This window comes from Loxodonta africana, chromosome 4 (genome assembly GCF_030014295.1).
Source record: "Loxodonta africana isolate mLoxAfr1 chromosome 4, mLoxAfr1.hap2, whole genome shotgun sequence".
NCBI lineage: Eukaryota > Metazoa > Chordata > Mammalia > Proboscidea > Elephantidae > Loxodonta > Loxodonta africana.
The window spans coordinates 173,158,526-173,176,195 of record NC_087345.1 but is presented as its reverse complement, the minus strand read 5'-3'; the positions used below and the strand labels follow the sequence as shown (position 1 = coordinate 173,176,195).

General features: G+C 39.5%; 1 protein-coding gene across 41 annotated transcripts in view; it reads left to right on the top strand.

Annotated features, from left to right (window-relative positions):
• The window catches only part of ZNF438 (zinc finger protein 438), a 223,164-nt gene that overhangs the window by 76,108 nt on the left and 129,386 nt on the right, over nucleotides 1-17,670 (top strand). For 21 of the 41 annotated variants that reach the window (XM_064285043.1, XM_064285044.1, XM_064285045.1 and 18 more), the window contains one exon: nucleotides 163-1,494. The exons of the other annotated variants lie outside the window; for them this stretch is intronic. The gene's annotated coding sequence lies outside the window, so the exon portion shown is untranslated. The remainder of the gene's footprint in view (nucleotides 1-162; nucleotides 1,495-17,670) is intronic. 41 annotated transcript variants of the gene reach the window in all.

Genomic DNA, 17,670 nt, shown 5'->3' with positions numbered 1-17,670 from the left:
ATTTAGAGTAGAATATAAATTAGAATATTTCTGGTGGAGAGGTGTATGCTTCTGGCCATGAGAGAGTAACAGGATCTGGAATTATATTAAAACAAACAACTATAAAACTGGACAAAATATAAGAAATAACTTTTTTTTTTTTTTTTTTACGTGGGATAACAGAGCAGGACTGTGAACCCTGAGAGAAGGAGAACAAACAAGGGGAACCCTGTCATCACGCAGACCTTCTACTTGGAGGCAGTTTCTAGACTGTGTTGGAACGATGTGGAACCCAAACAGCCCAGCAATCTCTCTGAGTTGAGTAGACAGAAACCAGAGTTCAAGGAAGTTAAGGCAGCTAGAATTTGAAGAACAGGGTTCCGGAGAAGAAGGAGTTAGGCAGAGAAAGAATTCTTGAAATATTGATAGGGGTGTTCTTGAAGATTTGGCTGAATACCAAACTGTGCCTGCATAGGGTGAAACCCCAAGAAGCTGGCAAGAACAACTTCTGAGGAAAGAAAACTTACCCAGTAGCCGTAAGATTGGAACAGAATTAGCCCTAGAATTAACATTCCTCTACACAAGCCTTAAAGAACATTAAAACAAAGCCTCAAAAGAATCAGACTAATCTATAGGTAATTTAACTGCCTGGCAGTAAAAGTCCAAAACTCTTTAAAGGAATGCAACAAAATCCAGAACTTGGCAGTATAAAATTCACAGTGAATAGCATTTAATAAAATATTATTAGGTAAAGAAGCAGGAGAAAAATCCCAGAACCAGAGAAAAATCATTCAATATAAACAGACCCTGCAAAGAGCAATGATAGATACGATGAAATTAGCAGATGGGAACATTAAAACAACTATTGTAAATATGCTGAAGGATAGAAAGGATGATGTGAACATAATTAGGAAAGAAATAGAAATTAAAAGTGGAACATCTAGAGCTGAAAAATATAATAACGGATGTAAAAATTTAGCTAGATGGAGTAAACTGCAGATTAGGCCTGACAGAAGAAAAAGTCAGTGAACTTGAAAGCATAGCAGCAGTATTTAACCAAAATGAAGCATGGAGGGGAAAACAACTGAAACAGATGAACAGCACTCAGCGACCTTCGGGATAATAACCAGGGATTTAACAGAAGTCTAATTGGAGTCTCAGATTTATAAGGAGAGGGTGGAAGAAAAAAAGAAATTTGAATAAATAATGACTGAAATATTTCCAAATTTGATGAAAACTATAAACCCATAGTCCAAGATGCTTGCAAAGAATTATAGAGCTCTAACTGTAAAAGACCAAAAACTATAAAATTTTAAGAAGAAATCCTATGGGAAAATATTTACTACCTGAGGGTAGGCAAAGATTTCTTAGGACTCAGAGGCGTGAACCATAAAAGGAAAAAATGATACTTGGGACCCCATCAAAATTGAAAACTGTCGTTCTTCAAAAGACATTGTTAAGAAAACAAAAAGGCAATCTTTAAGGAGGGAGAACATATTAACAAGTTCCTATCAGGTTTGTTCTGTGTGTCATTATGTTAATTGACAGTATCTAAATTGATGGAGCCCTGGTGGTGCAGTGGCTAAGAATTTGGCTGCTAACCAAAGGTCAGCAGTTCTAATCCACCAGCCACTCTTTGGAAACCCTGTGGGGCAGTTCTTTGTCCTGTAGGGTCGCTATGAGTCAGAGCTGATGTGACAGCATCGGGTTTGGCTTTGGTTTTATCTTAATTGAGGATTATACCTTTTATCAGATTTTCTTCTTCCTGATTTGTTCTTCGTGCTTTGCATTTTATTTTAGCTGAATTAATATCGTTACCTCAATTTATGCTTTACTATAAATCTTTGTATTTCCTATAGTCTTTGTCATTTTCTTTTACATATATAAAAGTAAAGCATAGTTGTATTTTCTTTTTATCCTAATGAGAACCTTTCTCTCTTAATAGCGATTTTAACTCATTTGAATTTATTGTCAAAATTGATCTAATTGGTTTTGCTTCATTGATCTTGCTTTAAGCTGTCTGTATTAAATTCTTTGTTTCCATTGCTTTCTGGATTATTTTCCTATTTGAGTTAAAGTTTTGTATTTGTTTTGTTGGCTTGTACTTTTTTATGTACGGTTTATCTAAATGGATGTCTTCTACTTTTATATCTGTTCAGGTTATTTTTAATTTTGGGGGGAACTTTTTAAATTTACACAATACCTGTGATTATTAGTCAAGAATGAGTTGGTATCTTTTGATTTTCCTCAGTATGCGGTGGCAGATTTAATAGTGTTTTACTGATCTGCTTCTCAGTTTTCATTAAGATAATCTAAGATTATTATTAAATTATAATAACAAAGAAAATATTTATTTAATTAATTCTTATATAGGCATAAATATTATGAAAAGTCCTAAGATTGTCTCAACTTAAAATAATTGCCACTGTTTTCTCGGCATATGTCAAAATGAACTTTCAGAAAATTATTAAAAATATATTCTTATTACATTGCTTCTCAGTATTTTTCTTGATCTATTCACATTTTTTTTTTTTTTAAGATGTTCCTTTCCTTTTTCCTGCTGCACACCTTCAGACCATTTCCCTGGTCATTAAAAAAAAAAAAACCAAAATCATTAGAACAAAAAGTAGAAAAAGTCAGATTTGAAGTTAAAATATTAAATTCTGTACTTGGTATATGCTATAGTTAGAATCAAGGAGCTCTGGTAGGACAGTGGTTAAGTGCTCAGCTGTGAACCAAAAGGTCAGCAGTTAGCAGCTCCATGGGAGAAAAGACCTGGCAACCTGCTCTGTAAAGATTACAGCCTCGGGAACCCATGGCTCCGTTATACCCTGTCCTATAGGGTTGCTGTGAGATGTAATCGACTAAATGGCACACGACAGCAGAAACATAGTTAGAATTGACTCAGTGGCTGTAGGTTTACAGTTTTATAGCAAAGGAAAAGATTTAGAATATGTTTGGGATATTGGATTAATGGATTTTGTGTTGGCGAGTGGAGGAGGGTTAAACCAAAAAAAAAAAAAAAAAAAATTAAACAAAAAACTCAAACCCATTGCCGTGGATTCTACTCTGATTCACAGTGACCCTATAGGACAGAAATGCCCCATAGGGTTTCCAAGGCTGTAATCTTTATGGAAACAGATTGCCACATCTTTCTCCCACTAAGCTGCTGGTGGGTTCGAACTGCCAATCTTTCAGTTAGCAGCCGAGCGCTTAACCACTGCACCACCAGGGCTCCTTGGAGGAGGGTTACTAGTTATTTACTGTTGTTGTGTACTGTTGAGTGGATTCTGACTCATAGTGACTCTATATGGCAGAGTAGAGCTGCCCCATAGGGTTCCCAGGGTGAAATCTTTATGGGAGCAGATTGCCAGATCATTCGTCGCGTAGGGCGACTGGTGGTTTTCAATCACTGACATTTCAGTTAGCAGCTGAGTGCCTAACCGTTACACCACTAGGCCTCCTTAGTTATGTATTAGTAAGCTTCTTTTCTAAGGTGCCCTGTCAATTACAATATAAGGTAACACAGGGCCTGGCATTTAGATTCTCATTACTGTTTGTTCAATGACAGAAGCATTCCCCTTGCTGCATAGAGTCTCTGACAGGCTGTTTCCCCTACTTGGAATGCTGCTAGTCCTGTGACTTCCTGAAAGTGGGCGTGGCTCTAAGGACACTTGTATGGGGCTTTCCCAGTGTTTTCAGAACTTGATTAAGAACCATTTAGGGAAGCAGGGCCTTGAAAGGTACTCAGCCATGTCTTGGAAACAGTATGAAAGGAAGGTGACTGTAGCAGTTGCTAGGGGTAATATCTTTAAGAAAGTAATGCTGCAGCTAAGTTGTTTTTGAAGATGGAAGGCTTTTCCTTCTCATATTTTTTTAGCAAATAATTGTGTAGCTGGACTACGAAGATGTAGGAAGTGAGGTCAAGCTGAGAACAGCCTTTCCAAGATTGCCAGGTCAGTATGAAGTTCTTGGCAAGTTCTTGGCAAGAGGCACAATTTAGTGTGGTATTTTGGAACGCCCATGGGCTGAGAGGGCAGGAAGACCTTTGTTCTAGCTTTGGTCCTGCTGTTTACCTTTGTGACCATGGCAAATCATTTAGCTTTTTTGGGCCTCAGATCCTTTCTAACTTTAAAATTCCCTAACTGACTAGAGCATGGGAATGGCAAGAAAGTTTCCATTTGATAGCATTTTTAAATTTCACTAAGCAAACAAGTCAGTTTAATTTAATCTTGTAAAGTCAAGAGGAATAAATCATTCATTTTACTGCTCTGAGTAAGGATTAGAAGAAAAGACCATATGCAACTTGTGTATTTATGCTCTGACCTAATATTAAGTAAGTGACACATGTTGTAGCTGATTGTCCCTGTTTTAACACCTGGAAGTAATTTGGTAGTAGAATGACTCGGTAGAGTGTTAAATCATCATTTTTTTTTTTTTTTTTTTTTGCCCTGAAAAAAGTGGGAAACGTAGTTATCTAGATTCCCAGAAGGTTAAAACCTTTTTCATTGAGATATGTTTGTATCTTGAGCTTGAGGATGCTGAGAGGTGGACATGCTGTGTGGTAAAGGTTTGACATCAGATTGTAGGTCACGGTGAAGGCCTTTCATTGATGGGCTCCTAGCGGTAAAAGGCGGCTAGCACTGAAGTCACGTTTCACAGGGTCAGCAATAGGGTACTGCCTGAGCTGGCTTTTTCTCATAAGCTGAGCTCTGTGCATGGTCACGAGCAGGTTGGGCAGAGAGAGTTTTCAATAATGAACATGTCACAATTGTGTAAGAGCTGGGAACCAGTGCTGACTGAGTAAAACCTATACAGCAGTCAAAGGGTGACTTTTTGAAGAAGGACTTTGTCCTGGCCGGATTCTGGAGGAAGAGCCACCAACAATAGCTGCACCCACTGCAGCACAGCAAAGAGCATGCACTGGACGCTGGTTGCTTCTCTTCTCTCTACCCATCACTTTTGAGGACTAAAGAATCGTTGAAAGGTCTTATTTTCCACTCCGTCAAGAGCTTCTAGTGAACAAACAAAAAAAATTATTTCAGAAATGCCTTTTGTTTTAATAAATAAAGAAATGTCATGAATGAATTCAAAGAAAATTCAAAATAAATTTGAAACTTGGATAAAAATATGTAATAGGCTTTTATTCAGGGTCTTCATATTACATGTTTATGGTCAGCACTTCCAGAAATGCAGACATTAACATTCAGTACTCTCAGGAATTTAACTTGAGTGGGGCAGACAGATAAATGGCTAAACCTGAACGAAACCCATTGCCGTTGCGTCGATTCTGACTCATAGCGACCCTATAGGACAGAGTAGAACTGACCCATATGGTTTCCGAGGAGTGCCTGGTGGATTTGAACTGTTGACCTTTTGATTAGCAGCCGTAGCTCTTAACCACTACACCACCAGGGTTTCCAGATAAATGGCTAATATTTATTTGACTTACCTTTCATTCAGTTTTTAATGAGCATCTACTCTATGCCAGGCACTGTGCTAGATGCTGGGGCTCTAAGGTAAGATAGAGTCTCTGTCCTAAGGCATCTGTAGGCCAGAGGGGAGATGGGTAAACAGGGAACTAGAATACCAGAGGCATACGGGAGGAAATACATAATTAGCGTGCACAGGAGGTAATGGTGCAGGTGGTTTTGAATGCGTCCCAAGAATAGAACTCAGCGGCCTCAAGGCATCCATTCCTTTACTGGTCGTAGTAAGCTATGCTTAAAGTTCTGTTCCAGGAGCTGTACATTTCTAATGTTAAGGATAATACATATAGCAAATTATATAACCTTTGCAACATTCCTATAAAATAGGTATTAATTAGTCCAGTTTTACAAATGAGAAGCAGTCAAGCAACTTGATCAATAGCAACTAGTGTGTGGTGGATGTGGGACCTGGCTTCAAAGTCCATCTTCTTAATCACTAGGTTAAAACTTCTAGAACAAGGGGAGTTAGCTACTGGTGGAACCATTTTCTTTGTTCTTGCAGGAACAACAGCTTAATATTAATGAGTTCATAGCTGGGAGTCTGGGAGAAAAAAAAAAAAGAACTTATTGATACATTTCTTCTGTTTTTTAAAGATAAAGCTCTATATTTGTATTATTTTTTTTGCAGTTCTGTATTAGCTACAAATTTTATCTACAGTTTTTTATTTGAAATTATAGGAAGGTAGCTTTTGATCAAATACTGTTCCCCATTAATTTACAGAAATGGCCGTCCTTGAATTTTAAATACACCTTTAAAAGATTACATAGCTTCCCACAATCACTGAGTCCTCAGCTCTTTGATGTAGGGGTTTCCTGTTCAGCCTATGTCCTTCTGTTCAAGTAAGAGACTGTTTTCCCTGTCCTCTGTCTGTTGACATGTTGGTCTCTTTTTACAATACAGCAGGCCTTTAATTTATAAGCTGGATCTGTAAATTGAAGGGGCCTGGGCTGGGATGGGCCTGTGGAGTATGTGGCTTACCTCCATGACTGAGCCATAGGAGGCCCACAATTTGCTACTCTTGGGGACTTAATAAGAGCTTTTGTGACCTGGTGTGCCCATACTTTATTGGCTCAAATCTGTATGATCTGAAGGGAAAAAAGAATGGGATGAAAAAGTCAAAGTCATGGTTGTGATCTGGAAAGAAAGTTAGAATTTGAAAAACCAGATCCAATATGGTACAGACAAAAATTACAAGTTAGGAAGAGCCTGGGAGGAAAGGTTTTTAATTACAGCAGCCCTCAAGACATTTGAAATTGTTATGGTAATTTTAAATAGGCAACCCTTTGGCCTTAAAAAAGCATCAAGGACTCAACTCTGTGGTTTATTAAATGTAAAAGAATGCAAAATTTAAGGGAAAAAGGTAATCTTTTTATGTAAAACTTTTTGATTATGACTTCCTGGACTTTGAAAGCCTCCTTGTACCGTGATTAAATACATTTAGTGGTTTTTAAAACTCAACAAAAGGGAAGGGACTTTTTTTTTTTGGCACAAGAAGATGTTTATAGTAATTAGCAGTATTACTAGGTAGGATTGTATAGCCGATTGGTAATATAAAACTTGAGTGGTGTTACTGAGTAAAGAAAACAAGGTTCTAGAAATCTGGAATAATTAACTGCAAACAAACTTTTCATGTAATAGTAGTGAAGTCAATTCTTTGGAATTGAAGAAACTTAATAAGATGGTACTTTGAGTAAAAATATTTTTCTTTTCTGCTTTTTTAAAAAATGAATTACACAAGGAGTACATGAATACATTCTTTTGTTTTAAAAACAAAACAGTACAGATGAGACTAAAGTTTCCTTTGACTGTCACCCTTCCATTTTCCTAGAGGTCATCATTTTGCAATTTATTCTTCCAAATCTTCTGAATGTTTATATGCGTGTACGTGTATGCATAGAGTAGATATTTATGTTTTGTGTAGATGTTAAGAAGACTGCAGAATGTATTGTTTGCTAGTTCATTTTAAATGTGGCCTTCTATTTTATGTTTTCTGTTTAATAATTCAGTAATACTACTAATAGCAGCAGATATTTATTGAACAGTCACTATGTGCAAGGCAAGATATTTAGCATTTTTTCATATAATTTAGTCTCATAATCTTTACAGTAACCTTCAGAGATGAATAAAATAGTGGATTTTATGAACATAAAACCCCACCTTTATTATACCTCCCATTTTCATTGAATTACTAATGCCAGTAATTTAGCACTCTTTAATAAGACTTCAAAAATAAAACATTTAGGATGTTGATTTTTAGAAACTTTTAGAATATAACCTTAGCCTTGTTAGTTTTGTTATTCTTTTGCCATCAACTTGACCAACTCCCTGGAGTCAGGCATCTGATTGCTAGACCAGAAGGCTGGAAATATGACGGTGACTCTTGCTCAACTTCTGGGAAGGAAGAGGTAGTGTGTGTAATATTTGACTCATTCCAAATGATGAACAGACAACCCCAGACATTTCCTCAGTAGTAACAGGTTTGCAAAGCCCACACCTGTGATGATGCCCTTGTTTTGGGGGACAGTTACAGGATATAAGACCTAGACTGAAGGAAGTTTGTTTTTGAAAAATGCCATTCATTGTGCCCTTAGTCATCTGATAGGAGGAGATAAAAGCTGCTGCAGTGGGAACTCTGAGAATTATATGGGAATTGGTAGAAAGGGAGTTAAGTTGCGTGGGTGGAGAGAAAAAGGTTGTGCTTATTATGTATGCTCTGTTTGGGGGGTTTGGATAAGGATATTGTCAACATTTCATGACAAAGTAAAGAGCTTCTAGTGAGTGTGATAGCAAACAGAAGAGTATTAGTCCCAGTCATACAGCTTAACTAGCCAGGTGACCTTGAAAAAGCCACTTTCCCCTGTTTTAACCAGTTTCATTATATTTCAGGAAACCCTGGCGGCATAGTGGTTAAGAGCTACTACAGCTGCTAACCAAAAGGTCAGCAGTTCAGATCCACCAGACACTCCTTGGAAATAGTATAGGGCAGTTCCACTGGGTCCTATAGGGTTGCTATGAGTCGGAATCTACATGACAGCAACGGGTTTGGGGTTTTTTGGTTTTATTATATGTCAAATGATAATAATAATTTCCACATCATGTAACTGTTGGGTTAAAATTATATGAAGTATTTTGTACTTTGCTAAGCGCTTGTATAAATGCTGAAATATTAGATGATATTCTTTTTATTTTTAATTATCATAACTGATGTCAAGGGTTTTTACAGTTTATCTCATTTACTAATGCCTTTTTACCTTTCTATAATGAAGGCTTAACCTGCTTGCCTCTATTCTTTATTACTTAAAAACCAAAAACCAAACCAAACCCACTGCCGTCGAGTCAATTCCGACTCATAGCGACCCTATAGGACAGAGTAGAACTGCCCCGTAGAGTTTCCAAGGAGCGCCTGGTGGATTCGAACTGCCAACGTCTCAAGTAACAGCCGTAGCACTTAACCACTACACCACCAGGGTTTCCTATTACTTAAAAGAAGCTACTTTATTACCCCCATTGCCGTCGAGTTGATGCTGACCGATAGCAATCCTACAGGACAGAGTAGAACTGCCCAGTGGGCCTTCCAAGGCTGTAATCTTTACTGAACCAGACTGCCACATCTTCCTCCCACAGAGTGGCTCGTGGGTTTGAACCCACTATGCCACCAGGGCTCTTGGTTACTATATTAGGGTTCTGTTATTTTCAGAATAGGTAAAGAAGGCCTCTTGTTGAGTCATTTAGCAAATATTGAATGCTCAGTGTGTATCAGTCAGCATTTCTTCTGGCTGAAAAATCTGAAAAGATTATCTACAGTCCTTCTCAATGAGGGGAGAAGGTTCCAATAAATATTTCATTGTCATCAATACATTAATGTTTGTATGAATTTTTTATTTTTTGTCTTCAAGATAGACAAAACAAGTATTGATTAATATCTGTGCACTTATAAAAGTATATGTTGATAAGCTTTGTTGTAGTGGGGTACTGTTGGAAAAACAGAAAGTACCTTGCTTTGTTTTATTTTTAGTTATAATACTTATTTTGAAATCTCATATAACATCCATTGAGGGCATGACTTTTTCATGTTTATCAGAAGAGGACACAGGTTAAACATGATGAAGAAGCCCTGATAGTAACTTTCACTTCTCAGACCAGGAGACTGAGCTCCACTAAATTTCCATTTGGTGTACTTCAGAGTCTACACTGTAACAGGGAACTGATCTTGCTTGGAAGCCCAATCAGAAGTCTAGTTTACTGTTTTAGGGTTTGTTTATCATCTTCTTCCCTCCATTTTTGTTTATATTTTCCGTAATACAAATGTTATAGTAATTTAAAATCCGTGGAATGAGTGAAGACCTTTAGCTAGATGAGAATCACAGCACTACATGTCTGTGCTAGAGAAGTCAGACATCAGTTATTTAACTTGAAGATAACTAGGAAGGCTACAATTAAAAAACGTCATTTGCCATTTGGGTGGCGTGCCGTTTATTGCCTGAAAACATTACTAGTAAAGACTGTTCCTTAAAGAAGACTGACTCCGTGTGCTTTGGAGGAGGCACTTTGCTGGGGGGGACAGACAACAACAACAATAAAAAATCCTTTGGTTTTATTCTCTCTTCTGGATAATTCTGAAAAGCGAACCTTTTTGATTTTTATTGATGGTGTGCTTTGACATTTCTGTGTTCACTACTGTTTATTTCTTGACCTACTCTTTGAGGACCACTACATCTATCCTGAAGCTACACCAATGGAAAAAGTTAAATCTTGTTTCAGAGTGCCCTGTGAAATTCCATTCCGTACTTTAAAACTAGCTCATTGGACATACCACTTTTTTCATCATTTTATTTTGCTACCCAAGCCATGCCCTCATCACGTGAGGACTGTTTTGTTTTTGTTTTTTTTTCCTAAACAATCTTTCTCAAACTCACCTGTTCATAGAAACTGAGCATTTTTCCCTTTCCCAGAGGCAAATGTGGTAAGAGTAGCCTGCTTTCTTGAGATCCCAACCAGAGGTCTCTAAAAGAGTCTAGGATCTGCACAGCCACATCTACTTTTCCATCTTTCCAACTAGAAATATTGTAACTTCCCTTGACTATAGCCAAGCTCTTCTAAAAGCACAGAGGTTCAAAATGAGTTAAATTCTCTTAAGCTTCTAGCTGAGAATGTTGAAGGAACTTACATAGAGAAGACGAAGGATGGAATAAGAATTTCTGATTTGATTACATATTATTTATTGTGGAAAGAATGTTTTCCCTACAGACTGACTAAGAACAAGATGTTTAAACATAAGCCAGGGTGGAGACCTATTTGTTTGGTCAGCTTCAGATGAGCTACGTTTCCCTACTTAGGATGAGTCTGCCAAGTATTACATCCCCTACCCCCGCCTGATTCTTCCCGAGGAATTTTTACCTAGGGTTCTGTTGGATAAGGCAATAGTACAGTGTATACGTGGCAGTTAGACTAAAGGCTGTTTTCTGAGCAGCATGATTTTATGCCTCGTGTGTGTGTTTTGTGTGTGTGTGTGTATAAAATATCATTTTTTTTTTTTTTTTCCTCCTCATTCCGTCTCAGCTGTTAGCTTATATATTCACAGAGTTAGGCTGCAGCAGGACTCCATTTATCACAGGCGGGGAGGGGAGAGTGGAGATATGAAAGGGTTACTGTTCACATTTCCTGTGTAATTCCCTCTGATCTTACTGAACTGTAATTCTTTTCTTGATGTTAAACATTCCCAGGATCCTATAACCTTCTAGCCTGCTTGAACAGGCCAAGTTTGTCCCAGGTGATCATGTAGGCGAACCTCCTGTTTTTAAGAATAGAGACCACTCCTTCCTCTACGAGATAGGCTGAACTCTCATTCCTTTGCCATGAGGTCCCAGAAGAAATCTCTTTGATTTAAAACAACAACAGAGCAGTAACATATTAGTTTTAAAATTTAAATTTTGCAGCCAGCCAAGTTGGTTATCAGATTAATTGTGTAGATTTTAGAATCTGATTCCCAGTTCAGTGAATTTCTGGTTGAATGAAACCACATATTAAAGATAATAGGCTTCCTTCGAAAAACACATTTCAGAAATGGGTTATGATTCTAAAAGGGTAAATTTTGATCATACCACACCTCACTTTTAGCCTACTTAGTTGGTAGATAATTTTTAGCTGCCTCAGATGTAAAGCTGTGTATCTGAAGTGCAAATACTTCTGCTTTTACAGACACTTCAGGTTAGAGTTGAGTATAGGAGGAGATATTTGTTGTTTCTCCTTTTCTGTGGTTTAAAAAAAAGTGTATAGAAGCTCATTTTTATTCCACAATTTAAAAATATATGAATTTTTGTGGTTGGCAAAAAGTGTTCTATTTTTGCCTTTTTCTTTAAGTTTTAGAAGAAATTGTTATGCTCCTGTGAAGCATAAGAATGTCAGCAACTAGTTATGACAGAGAGTACCTGTGCCTGAACTGCCCTAATGGCAGGTAACAAGCATTCTTTTTGACACAGCTTGGGGGGAAGTTTGCATATATTGCTTACGGCACATCTCTATGCCCCGGATCAACAACTAGGGAACCTAGGGACTGGAGGACAGAAACTGAACAGTATCTCTTTGAGGGAGTTTCCAGGATAATTTAAGTTTGCTGGTGTTCAGACCCCGGTAGACTGTTTGTGAGAGTCCTGGAAGTACAGTGGTTAAAGGGATCAGCTGCTAACTGAAAGGACTGATTCGAACCCACCAGCCTCTCTGTGGGAGAAAGATGTGGCAGTCTGCTTCCATAAAGATTTCAGCCTTGGAAGCCCTTTGGGGCAGTCCTGCTCTGTCATATAGGGTCGCTGTGAGTCAAAATTGACTCAGTGGCAATGGGTTAAACTATTTGCATTACTTAAAGCAGTGAGATAGTATATTTTTTGTGTACCTTAACAGCTTATCATATGGTTTTGCATGAAGGTAGGTCGCTGAATTTTTAGATGGAGTCTGTTAGAATCTGCTTTAGAGAGCCAACATGAATGGTTAATATTTCTCATTCACCTTTAGCTCCCCAATGCCTATTACAGAGTCTGTCACATAGTAGGCTTTTAATAATAGTTTGTTGAATGAATGACTGAGACTGCCAAATTCCTTTGGTAAATTCTTGATTGTTCCATGTGTGTCTGATTGTGTGCGTGCATAACCCTGTTAGTCTCTAATGATAGACCCTGTTCACAGTCCCTTTATCATTAAACAGTTAATTCCCTCAAAACAGTCTGTGCCTGAATCTTTAGGTCATCTACCACTTGGCCAGCCTAGCTATGACATGCTCTGTCATAGGAAAAAAAAAAAAAAAAAGACAGTCACCCATTACTTAAATTAGAATGGGGGGTGTATTAACATTTTTAGAACCAATAATCAAATTCATGATGCTCAAAACCAAAAAAAAAAAAAACACTTATAATGACTCTCAAAGATTATTCCTAGGACCATTATAACACACTGAGTAGTAATATCAACCAGTCAACAAATGCTAATGTAAACAACATTGTGCCTTCTATTGTGGGCTCTCCAAAGGTGTGTACAACCATGTTCCTGCCATCTAAAGGCTTCCAGACTTCTCAACGAACAGGATATGTACACTAGTCAAGTTAAGCAGCAATGTAGGCTGATTTAAATATGATTGTGTGCTAAGTGAGAAGCATGGTAAGAATTAGTAGCGTAGTGGAGGGAGAAGCCATCTTGGCTTGAATTAGACAATGGTGAGAGATTTCATGGAAGAAGCTTGAGTAGGGCATTAAACAAATAGTTGGGGTTTGAATATAAAGGTGTGCAGAGGGTATCTGACATTTCTCAATATAGTTGATAATCATCACACTTTCTGTTCCCAACAGGAAAAGAAAAAAAATTCTGGAGTTTATGGTGGAGACTTTTCCGTTGGTGACTTACTTATTCCTTATTTTTTCCTCAAGTGAAATTTCAGAAAAGCTCCCTCCTAGAACATATACCAACTCTTAGCTACCCTAAGGATCACTTTGGTATGAAATCCTCCCAAATTTCTCACCCAATAAGAATTTTTAGCCAGAAGAAAACACATTGAGCATTCAGTATTTGTTAAATGACTCAACAAGAGGGCTTCTTTACCTATTCTGAAAATAACAGAACCCTAATATAGTAACCAAGAGCCCTGGTGGCATAGTGGGTTCAAACCCACGAGCCACTCTGTGGGAGAAAGATGTGGCAGTCTGGTTCAGTAAAGATTACATCCTTGGAAGGCCCACTGGGCAGTTCTACTCTGTCCTGTAGGATTGCTATCGGTCGGCATCAACTCGACGGCAATGGGGGTAATATAGTAGCTTCTTTTTTTTTTTTTTAATAATTTTTATTGTGCTTTAAGTCAAAGTTTACAAATCAAGTCAGTCTCTTACACAAAACCCATATACACCTTGCTACACACTCCCAATTGCTCTCCCCCTAATGAGACAGCCTGCTCCCTCCTTCCACTCTCTCTTTTCGTGTCCTTTTCACCATCTTCTAACCCCCTCCACCCTCTCATCTCCCATCCAGGCAGAAGATGCCAACATAGTCTCAAGTGTCTACCTGATCCAAGAAGCTCACTCCTCACTAGCATCCCTCTCCAACCCATTGTCCAGTCCAATCCATGTCTGAAGAGTTGGCTTTGGGAATGGTTCCTGTCCTGGGCCAACAGAAGGTCTGGGGGCCATGACCACCGGGGTCCTTCCAGTCTCAGTCAGACCATTAAGTCTGGTCTTTTTATGAGAATTTGGGGTCTGCATCCCACTGTTCTCCTGCTCCCTCAGGGATCTTCTGTTGTGTTCCCTGTCAGGGCAGCCATTGGTTGTAGCTGGGCACCATCTAGTTCTTCTGGTCTCAGGATGATGTAGTCGCTGGTTCATGTGGCCATTTCTGTCTCTTGGGCTCATAATCACCTTGTGTCCTTGGTGTTCTTCATTTTTCTTTGATCTAGGTGGGTTGAGACCAATTGATGCATCTTAGATGGCTGCTTGCTAGCGTTTAAGACCCTGCCCTGCATAGTAGCTTCTTTTAAGTAATAAAGAATAGAGGCAAGCAGTTTAAGTCTTCAGTATAGAGGCATTAGTAAATGAGGTAAACTGCAGAAAGCCTTCACTTCAGTTACGATAATGAAAATAATATCATCTAATATTTCCACATTTGCACAGCGCTTAGCAATGTACAAAATACTTAATGTAATTTCAACCCAACAATTATATGAAGGGGAAATTATTATTATCATTTGACATATAATAAAGCCAAAAAAACCCAAAACCATTTCTGTTGCGTAGATTCCGACCCCTAGCAACCCTATAGGACCAAGTGGAACTGCCCCATATGGTTTCCAAGGAGTGCCTGGTGGATCTGAACTGCTGACCTTTTGGTTAGCAACTGTAGTAGCTCTTAACCACTATGCCGCCAGGGTTTCCTGAAATGTAATGAAACTGGTTAAAACAGGTGAAAGTGGCTTTTTCAAGTGCTAAATTTTGTCTTGCTTTTTTGTTTTGTTTTTATATGTCAGGGCAGGCAGCCAGTTATGCTTTGTTGCTTGCTCATTTTAGGGCCTGATAGCTCTCACCACCTTATCCAGGTGAGCATGGCCGCAGCAGGCAGTGTGACCCCGCTTCGCTATACACTGGTTTGGTGAGTTGGCTGAGGGAGGATAGGGCAGGTTCTGTCTGCCTTCTGATGTTGGTCCACCTCTGTGGGAGCGTCTACAGCCGCTTGCCAGATAGGCATGGATGTCGGAGTAGGAGTGGTATAGGCTTGATTCCCATCATTCAGCAGCTGGTCAAGTTAACAGGAGGTGACAGGGAGGGCAGGCATGGTGCAGTAGCAGGCCTGAATGCCTGGGACACTCTAGCCACAGTGGCATGATGAGGCCCAGCAGGAAGGAGTGGTGGTATATGGGGTTGGAGAGGGGGAAGAAAGAAAGAAGAAAAAAAGAGTACCTGGAAGGTGGGGGCAGGGCAGACCTGGGAGCCAGGGAGAGAGGAGGAAGTGGGATGTGGGGCTACATGGGAGGTAGAAAGAAAAGACAGAAAGAAAAAATGACGGCAAAGTGGGGGTCAGCATGTGGGGGCAAGGTGGTATAGAGATCGTGGTGGGCCAGTGGCTCTCTACCCACGGCATTGCGGCATGGCCCGGCAGGATGGGGTAGAGTTGGTGTACAGGGCTGTGTGGGAGGGAGAAGGAAAGAAAGGGGAAATATTGGCACAGCAGGCAGTGGCAAGTGGGGTGGGTAGTACCCTGGATGGTGGTGGGCTGGTAGCTCTCTACCTGCAGTGATGCAACGAGGCCTAATGGGTAGGGGTAGAGGTGGCATATGGGGTATGTGGGAGGAAGGAAGAAAAGAGAAAAAGAAAAAAATAGCATGGTGAGAGTCAGCAGGTGGGGTAGGGCAGACCTAAGCTGTGGTGGCCCTGTGGTGCTCTAGCCAAGGCAGCACGGCGTGGCCTGGTGGGAAGAGCTAGATGTCGGGTACAGGGATAGGTGGGAGGGAGAAAGATAAGAAAGGAGGAAAAAAAATGCATGTTGGAAGCCAGGAGATGAGGGCAGACATACCCAACTGGTGATGGGCCAATGTCTCTCTATCCAAGGCAGTGCAGCATGTCCCGGCAGGAAGGGGTAGAGGTGGCGTATGTGGCAAAGAATGAGGGGTGGGAAAGCATGTTTTTCTGGTTACTGGGTGCTCTGTCACCTGTTGGGAGCTCTGTGAAGTTGCCTTCCCTTACCCCCATCCAGGGTCACTGCTGGCTATGCACCAAGATGGCAACGCTGTGCTGTGTCAGCTGGTGCGGGACCTCTACTCTGTATCTCTCCTGGGTCTCTGTTTTTCTTCACTGTCTTCTTCCATTGGATGTTTGATCTAGTTCTTTATCCCTTCATTTGATGCTTACAGTTTCAATATTGACGTTTGTATCTGTTTTACTTAGTTGTTTGGGTCTTCGCTGCGGAGGGACGGCATGATGTGTCTGTCTAGCGCCCCATGTTGGCTCCACCCTTCTTTAGTCTGCTTCTTGCCTTTAGGAGTTTGGAAGTCCAAAAGTCCCTTTTTATTTTGTACTGTCTCTATCTCTGTCAGTCCAAGCTGATATAATTCCTTTAAAAATGTTGTGGGCTTCCTGTATATTAAATTATAACCCACTCCATTAAACGAAAGGCATATACACATTCCTTCCAAAGATAATTAAGAAAGGACTTTTTTTTTTAAACCTCAGACTGAGAGTCAAGGTTTTGTGGGACAATACCCTTAAGATTTTTAGAAGCCTTTCTGTCTATATGAAATGGTCCAAAAGGTCCACTCTCAAGTTTCATAAAGTCCTTTTTCTAGTAGAGGGAGTCTAAGAGGCACACTCTTTTAAGATTCTTAGAAGCCCAACTAGACACAACTTTAAAATTTCTGAGATCTGGAGACTGTTTTATAACCACACTCTAGGGACTTTTGCTGCAAAACCATGCTTTACTGGTATAGCCCTGGATTTTATATTTACCCTTTGGCAGTTTCTGACTTTGAGATTTTTTTTGCTATCTAGAGAGAATGGATGTGACATACAGTTTTATTTTAAAAAGAAAAGCTCATCTTGCCTTCTTTATATTTATTTTAAATCCTGCTTGAATATTGACAATGTTAGCCAGCCTTTCCCTGTGCATACCTTATCAGATATGGTTAAAAGAAACCAACACCTTCAGCCTTCTGCCCGGAAATCTCCTTAGCCAAATCTGCCACTTTATTTGATGTATTTTCTCTTTTCCATGTACTGTGAACAGCAGTGTGGCAGATTTTCTACCACTAGGTAAGGGGGGGTGCCATTTCTTCATTATCCAATAACATTTCTATTATTGCCCTGCACGCCTTCACTGACAGTTTTCTTAGACTCTTCTAGCTTCTTCCCACCATGTTGTCCCAAAGTGAATCCCACATGTTTAAGGATTTTTATGACAGAACGCCAATTCCATGTACCAAATTCTGTTGACAGTTATGCTGTGTTAACAAATTACCTAAAAACTTAACATCTGAAAACAACAACGATTTTATATCTAAGAATTTTGTGAGTGAGAAAAAAGGGCAGCACTAAGATGGTAGTTCTTCCTCTCCATATAGCATCAGCGGAGGTCATTTGGTGGTATTCAGCAAGAGGATGGGCTAATTTGGAGGGTCCGAGACAGCTTTACTCACATTTCTGGCGCCTTGACAGAGATGAGTGAAAGGTACTACAGCCACAA